The following is an 8,949-nucleotide window of genomic DNA, read 5'->3' as shown; positions in this document are numbered from 1 at the left end:
AAATTATTTGAAAATATCTAAAAATATTAAATTAATAACAAAATCTATCCCGTATTAATAGTTCTTCCTTTTTTGAAGTTTTTGGATTTACTTTATCCCACGATCTTATTTTTTAGTTAACGAATTATCGTTTAGCATCTTTAGTGGTACTTGTGAAGTCATTTGTTTTTAGATTAGTTTCTGTTCTTAGTATTCCCTTTGGGAAGTCTGTTAGCATATTTTTTATTTTATAATTTGTATTAGTTAGTTTGTTTCAAAGTTGCCAGAAAAATGGTTAAATTCGGTCAGGATACAGGTAGTTAGTTGTAACTGCCTTGCTCGCTTCTATGCTTTATAAATGGGGGCTGGGAGGGCTCGGTTGTGTGTGAGATCTCAGGATTATCTTGTAAGGGTTGTGCGGGTGAGCTAGGCTGAGAGATTTTGTATTTCTCTTGGGATTTCTTCTCTTGGTAGTCTAGGGTTTTAGACTAAGGGAAAAGAGAGGGTTTCCTAGTTCATATAATTGCTGTAAAGTTGCCAAGATAATGGAGATTTCATGGGCCTAAGGCAGTTTGGATGTAGGTCTCATTTTTGAGACTGAACCAGGATAAAATCTTGTTTCTCTTGTTGTGTTATATTGCTGTGTTCTATTCCTATTTTTGTTTTTCCTATCGAGTGATTGTGTGTATATTGTTTGGGGGTATAATCAGTGAGTCTTGAGGGGTAGTTTGTTGTAAGAGTGTTGTGGTCTTAAGGACTACAATTTGGTATCAGAGCTCCAGGGATCATCTCCAGCAACTCTATCAAGATCTTCAAGATTCTCAAGAAACCAGAATCAGCTCTGGTAGGCGATTATGTCACCCTCATCGGCCACCCGATATGATGTGGAGAAGTTCGACAGCAGCAATGATTTTGGTCTCTGGCGGATCAAAATGAAAGCCCTGCTGTGCAGTCTCGGATTGGAAAAAGCAATCGAACAAGAGGTAACCACCGAGGGAAGCTCTGAAGGTAAGGATCCTAAAACCATATCTTTAGAGGATAAGGAAATTAACAAGAAAGCATTCAGTATGCTTATCTTGAGTCTTGGAGACAAAGTTCTCCGAGAAGTTTCAAAATTAAAAACAGCCATTGAAATCTGGATGAAATTGGAGTCTCTTTATTTAAAGAAGACTTTATCCAATAGGCTGTATTTGAAGACCAAATTCCTCACATATAAGATGCAAGAAAATCAGAAGCTTCAAGAGCATCTTGATGAATTCAATAAGTTATGTCTTGACTTAGAGAATATAGGAGTAAACTATGAGGATGAAGATAGAGCCCTAGTTCTTCTTTATTCATTCCCTAAGTCTTATGAAAACTTTGTAGATATTCTTCAACACGGTAGGGACAAACTATCATTAAAAGATGTAATAGAAGCCCTAAACTCAAAGGAATTGAGAATAAAAATGGAAGTAAAATCCACCCCTAGTGATGCCCTAACCGTAAGATCTAGGAGTACCAAAAAGGACTCAAAAGGGAAAAGGGAAAAGTCTAGATCAAAGTCTAGAAATGGAAAGGGCCCTATTAAATGCTACTATTGCCAGGAAGAAGGGCATATCAAGAGATACTGCCCTAAAAGAAAGGAAGACATGGCTAAAAAGAAGACATCCGATGGTAGAGCAAACTTAGTTGACCTTGGATATGACAATTTAGAGGCCTTGACTGTCACAGAAATAGCTGGAAATAATAGTTGGGTGATGGATTCAAATTGTTCTTCCCACATGACCCCTAGGAGGCATTGGCTGCAAAATTATAGAGAAATCAATGGGGGTAAGGTCTTGCTGGGCAATGACCATAAGTGCAGGGTTATAGGAGTGGGTGATGTGAGGTTAAGTATGAATGATGGCACGGTTATGACTCTCTCTGCAGTCAGGCATGTGCCTGATCTCAAGAGAAACTTGGTTTCCCTTAGAGAATTAGACAGAAATGGCCTAAAATTCAAAGGAGAGACAGGGGCCATATCAGTGGCAAAGGGGTCACTTGTCTGCATGAAAGCTAAACTGCAAAATGGAATTTATATCTTACAAGCCTCCACCTTAAGTGGTGAGGCTGCAGCAGTAAGTAGCAAATCCCAAGATTTGGCAAAACTGTGGCATCTAAGGATGTCACATATAAGTGAGTAGGGGCTCAAGGAGTTAGCTAAACAAGGGATCTTAGAAAATAACCAAGTCTCAGTTTTGCCCAAATGTGGGTCTTGCATCTATGGGAAGGCAGCAAAACTTAGGTTTAATAAGACTGCCATTCACTCATCTAAGTCTATCTTAGATTATATACACTCGGACCTGTGGGGACCAGCCCAAACCCCATCCCATGGAGGTTCTAGATATTTCTTTTCTATCATAGATGATTATTCTAGAATGTTGTGGATTTATGTGCTAAAAACTAAAGATCAAACTTATGGGACCTTTAGAAATTGGAAGACAATGGTAGAAGCTCAAATGGGCAAGAAAATTAAAATCATTAGGACAGATAATGCATTGAAATTCTGCAATAAGGAATTCAATGAAATGTGCAAAGAAAATGGCATAATTAGGTACTTAACAGCGCCTGAAAATTCCCAGCAAAACGGGGTGGTTGAGAGAATGAACCGGACAATTTTAGAAAGGGTAAGATGCATGTTATTCCATGCTCATTTGCCAAAAAAAATTTGGGGAGAAGCAGTATCCATTGCAGTCCATGTTCTCAACCGAACCCCATCTAAAGCCATAGATTTGCAAACTCCTTATGAGAAATGGACAGGCCACAAGCCTAGTCTTTCTCACCTTAGAGTATTTGGGTGCTTAGCCTATGCTCATGTGAAGTAAGGCAAGCTTGAACCTAGGGCTAAGAAATGTCTCTTTATAGGTTACCCAACTGGTGTGAAGGGATATAAACTATGGAACCTTGAACAAGAAGGACCTAGGACAATAATCTCAAGGGATGTGACATTTGATGAGTCAACTACTATGAGTCTAAGTAAAAATGAAACCCAAAAGGACCTAGATAGAAAGGAGGACTCTATGAAGATAGATATTTAAGGTATAGAGTCTGAAATAACTGAAATAGAGCCTGAACCAGATCTGGGCCCAAATGATCAGGTCCAAGAAAAAGATCAGGATGCTGAAACCTCTCAATATGAGGAAGAAGAGGCCGACAGTGATGCTGATTCTAGCATTGGTGATCAACCAAACCCAAACAGGTATAGTGTGGCTAGAGATAGGTAGCCTAGAGTCCGCAGGCCACCTCTTAGGTTTGGCTTCTCAGATTTAGTAGCCTATGCCTTACATAGTGCCTCCAAAATTTCTGATGAAGAGCCTCAATCCTATGACCAAGCTATAGCATCTAAGGATTCCCAAAAATGGATAGAAGCCATGAAATCAGAAATATCTTCCCTTAAGAAAAACCAAACCTGGGAATTGGTAGAAAAACCAAAAGGGAAAAAGATTGTAAGCTGCAAATGGCCCTACAAAATAAAAGAAGGAGCTGATGAAAATTCTAAGCCTAGATTCAAAGCTAGGCTAGTTGCTAGAGGGTTTACTTAAGTCAAAGGGGTTGATTACAATGAAGTTTTCTCCCCAGTTGTAAGGCATACATCAATAAGGGTTTTGCTGGCCATTACTGCCCAATTAGACTTGAAATTGGAGCAGATGGATGTTACTACAGCTTTCCTTCATGGAGAGCTGGAAGAAAAGATATATATAAACCAACCTAGAGGTTTTGAAGTTAAGGATAAAGTGGAGAAAGTTAGTTTGCTAAAAAAGTCTCTCTATGAGCTCAAACAATCTCCTAGGCAATGGTATCGTCGATTTGACACTGTTATGATAGGTCAAGGATATTCAAGATGTTCCTATGACTGCTGTGTGTATCTTAAGCACATATCTCCTAGCATTTCAATATACTTACTGTTATATGTGGATGACATGCTTATTGCAAGTCAATCCCATAGAGAAATTCAGCAACTTAAGCAAAAATTAAAGGCTAAATTTGAAATGAAGGAGCTAGGTGAGGCTAGAAAGATTCTAGGGATGGAAATCTTTAGGGATAGACAGCATAGGAAAATTTTCTTATCCCAAAAATCCTATGTAGAAAAGTTGCTATCTAGGTTTGGTATGGTTGTTTCAAAACCAATAAGTGTGCCGTTTGCACCTCATTTCAAATTATCTTCAAATCAGTCCCCTAAAGATGAGATGGAGAGAAGAGAAATGGAGAAAATTCCATACTCAAATGCTGTTGGCAGCCTGATGTATGGAATGGTGTGTACCCGCCCCGATCTAGCTCATGCAATGAGTGTAGTTAGCCGCTTCATGGCAAACCTAGGTAGATCCCATTGGATGGCTGTAAAATGGATGCTTAGATACCTAAGGGGCACTAGCAAGAATGTATTGTCCTATGGTGGAGCTAAGATAGGAGAAAATCCTAGTATTTTAGGCTTCTCGGATGCAGATTATGCTGCTGATCTTGATAAACGTAGGTCCACAATTGGTTATGTTTTTAAGTTGTGGAATTCCTCTATTAGTTGGAAGTCTAGCCTCCAACATGGGGTAGCTTTATCCACTACTGGGGCAGAATATATAGCTATTACTGATGCAATTAAAGAGGCTATATGGCTTAAGGGGCTAGTATGAGAGCTTCTAGGTTTAGAGGTTAAAGTCACCTTGATGTGTGATAGTCAAAGTGCTATACATTTGTCAAAGAACTAGGCTCACCATGAGAGGACAAAACACATAGACATTAGGTATCATTTCATTAGGGATATTATTGAAAATAAACTTGTTGATCTAATTAAAGTTGCAGGTGAAAATAATGCTGTAGATATATTTACTAAAGCTGTTCCAATTTCAAAGCTTCAGCAACGTATCAAGCAGTTGAATTTTATTCCAGATCAGAATTGAAGATGGAGCATGTGTGCAGGAAGCTAAAGTGCAGTGAATCTAATTCAAATGGGTGGAGAATTGTGAAGTCATTTGTTTTTAGATTAGTTTCTGTTCTTAGTATTCCCTTTGGGAAGTCTGTTAGCATATTTTTCATTTTGTAATTTGTATTAGTTAGTTTGTTTCAAAGTTGCCCGAAAAATGGTTAAATCCGGTCAGGATAGGGGCAGTTAGTTGTAACTGCCTTGTCCACCTCTATGCTTTATAAATAGGGGCTAGGAGGGCTCGGTTGTGTGTGAGATCTCAGGATTATCTTGTAAGGGTTGTGCGGGTGAGCTAGGCTGAGAGATTTTGTATTTGTCTTGGAATTTCTTCTCTTGGTAGTCTAGGGTTTTAGACTAAGGGAAAAGAGAGGGTTTCCTAGTTCATATAATTGCTGTAAAGTTGCCAAGATAGTGGAAATTTCATGGGCCTAAGGCAGTCTGGATGTAGGTCTCATTTTTGAGACTGAACCAGGATAAAATCTTGTTTTTCTTGTTGTGTTATATTGCTGTGTTCTATTCCTATTTTTGTTCTTCCTATCGAGTGATTGTGTGTATATTGTTTGGGGGTATAATCAGTGATTCTTGAGGGGTAGTTTGCTGTAAGAGTGTTGTGGTCTTAAGGACTACAGTACCGAAAAAAAATAACATTTATGATGTTTATTAAAAATTATGTATAACCTTTAAATTTTTATATCAAATAAGAAATTATTTTTGTAGATAAAAAGAGTTTGCAAAGTAATTTTAAAAAATTATGCATTAATTATTGAAAACAATCAATTTAGTACAATTATTAAGAAAATATGTTATTTTTATTTCTGAAAAAGAAAACATCAAAATAATATTTAAATGAAAACTATGTCTACTTCATCAACTAGTTTTTGGCTTAAATATGTTGATTAGTTAACTTTAGTTGCCTTGACATTAATTAATTACTCTCTTGTCACCATTAATTAGTTAATTGGGCCAGCTGCTGGATTGTATTGGGCTTCCCATTACAAGGCCCACCACCAGCCCAACTAATGGCACCTGAAATGCATGAAAATTTCAAGAACAAAACTATTTTGATTTATATTTATTATTTAATTTTCATTTTCATTTGAGAAACAAAAACTTAAAATAAAAATTAATTTAATTTTAATTTTCAATTTTTTGTTTTAGTTTTCTATTTTATGTTCAGTTTCTATTTATATTAAAAAATAAAAATTGAGTATATTATTTGATGACATTATCAATTTTTATTTTTAGCCACATGAGTTGTTAAATTGTCCCGACTCGTCAATATGCAGATTGATCCTAGTCAACTTAAGCTACCACGTTTGGCATTTTTAGTGTTTGGTATCATATCATTAGATGAGTCATTGGTCGGCTACTTTTTCATGTAGTTGAATTCAAAAATTAAAACTATCGAAATATTTTGCCCAAAATGACATTTGATCACAACTTTAGCAATGTTCATACAGTTTTAAATTCAAAATAAATCTAAGTATTAGGTAGTATTTACACAAAGTTAATCTTGCTCGAGAATTAAAGTTATCTTATTTCATGACCACTAATATCCTGTGAAAGTCTTACATGGATCCTTAAAGAAATAACAATATTTTGATTTGAGATGGAGTTTAGCCTAATTAAACTCTTTGTGCAAGTGATTACACACTTTAACGTTGCGGCCAATCATGCATCGCCAATGATCTTGATCTCGACTATGTTGGGTTGGCATAATAAATGGCACCAGATACCTAGGAGGGGTGAATTGAATGTTTAAATTTTTTTTTTAGGAGATTTAGAAAGATAAAACACAAAATAGTGAATTATAAACAAAAATACAATAAAATGAATGCTAGAAACACAAAAAAAATTGAGTGGTTTGGTTAAACTCAACCTAATACACTACCTTAGTTTCTTACTAAGAATTTTAAATAATTTACTAAAACCTCATGCTTCAAAAGTAGACCCTCTAGTATAAACTACTAAGAATTACAATCTCTTAGCAAAACTCGATAGATCTTATAGCTCACAAGGTAAGAAATACAAGAATGGTATACAAGAGAGAATATGAGATTTGATACTCTTAATTATAATGATATCTCAAAATTAAATGCAAGGCATGAAACAAATTATACAAATGAAGATCAAAGACTTTTGAGTGAAAAATAAAAGCACAAGAACAATTGAGAAGGAAAAATACAAATGTTAGATCAAATGAATTTATTCTACCTCATTAGTCTTCTCCAAAGCTTTCTTGGGTTTTATTTATAGGTTTTTCTAATGCTTGAAGAAAACTAGTTGTTGGAGCTGCAAAACTAGCCATTAGAAAAACTTGTGACAAAAAAGATTGACAAGCTAAAAGAAACGATCGACTAGATAAAGTAATTTCTAAAGATATAATTGATAAGGAGACTAAAAACGATCAATTAGATCCAAAACGGTCAACCAAAATTGATACAGTAGCAATCAACTGAGTTTCACAGAGAGTATGCATAAAAACAGTAGACATACTTGGAAAAATGGTTGACTCCTTTTCAAAAATAGTTCACTATTTGGCTTTAAATTTTAAAATATGGTTTTGACAGCTTTAGCTACAAAATGAGTTTTCTTGGTCGAAAAATATTTTGATACCATTTAACACATTTGATTTCAACCAAATACCCAAATTTCATTTCAAAATGAATATTTTTCATTTCTAAAGATAAATTTTAATTCATTTTCAAATGCCAAGAATATAAATTTTTTCATTATCAAAACATTAAATAAACCCAAAACAACAATCTTTTTCTTTTTTATGATAACAAAACTACTATGAAATACTCAAAATTCTCTATTTTTTGTCATAATTCAAAAAAGACATATTACAAAAAAATTGAAAGGATTTAACACTTAGGAAAGATAGGGATCGGGTAAAACAATAGATCAAGAGACCAAATCATTGATCCAATTTTTTTTTTTTTTTGAAAATGTTAAATATTTAGTTGTAATATATTTTATGACACACACATATAAATATAATATAAAATATAATAATAATATATTAATACATAACTATCATAAAAAAATATCATAATTAAATACCCTAATAACATTTGTGGATGCTTTTACCTTAGCATTAGGAATCAGGGTGGGTCGCCGTGCCCATAATTGCTCCATTCAAAAGGGAAACTATTTTCAACGACATATTTATCATTTCTTTGTTCTATTTGCTTGTTGGGACGTTGTTAAAGAAAAAGTACCTTCTAATTAGTAACTACTAGTACACTTTATGACTTATGGCTAAGTATTATCATACCAAAACGACAATTGTGACAAATGATTTGTTCACTTGTTTTAGTAAATTTAAAAAATATTATATGAATTGAAGTCGAACATAACTTTGTTCTAAATATTTAAGCGAAATTTTGACCATTCATAAACGCTTTTCCTAATGTGTAAAAACTTTTTTAGTTTTAGAAATAACAACGTCGTCAATTTGTACCCAAAGGCTAGAAGTTATGGTGCTGGATAAATATTTTATTTAAATAATATTTGTTAATCAAAATATGAGTTGAAAAAAGTGAAATATAAAAAGTATTTCAATCAAAAATATTTTCTCTTGTGTTTATTAAATTTAATCGACAACCTATTGAAAAAAAGTTAGGTGACTTTTTAGCTAAAATTATTCAAATAAATTTATCTCTTATCTCTCTAGATAAATTTATCTTGAACCTTATAAATAAGAAAAAAATTATCCATATGCCCCTAATGTATTTCAAAAAATTTAACAAATAAAAATATTAAATTTTTTTATAAGCTTATCTTAATTATTTCATTTCTTAGTTTAACAAACGATACCTTACCAAATAAGATGTCAAAAATGTTTTAGAAAAGTACAACATCTTAATGAAGGGCTTGTAAGCTGAATGTCTTAGCGACTCCAATTGCATTTGAGTCTCAGAACCACAGCCATACAATGGGACTTGTAATATAAGGATGAAATATTTTTCATTCGTAGTGTAAACTCGAAAAAATAAAAAAAATGAATATTTTATTTTCTAGGATGGGACAAG

Source organism: Diospyros lotus, chromosome 7 (assembly GCF_014633365.1).
Source record: "Diospyros lotus cultivar Yz01 chromosome 7, ASM1463336v1, whole genome shotgun sequence".
Taxonomy (NCBI): Eukaryota; Viridiplantae; Streptophyta; class Magnoliopsida; order Ericales; family Ebenaceae; genus Diospyros; species Diospyros lotus.
This window is presented reverse-complemented; position numbering follows the sequence as displayed.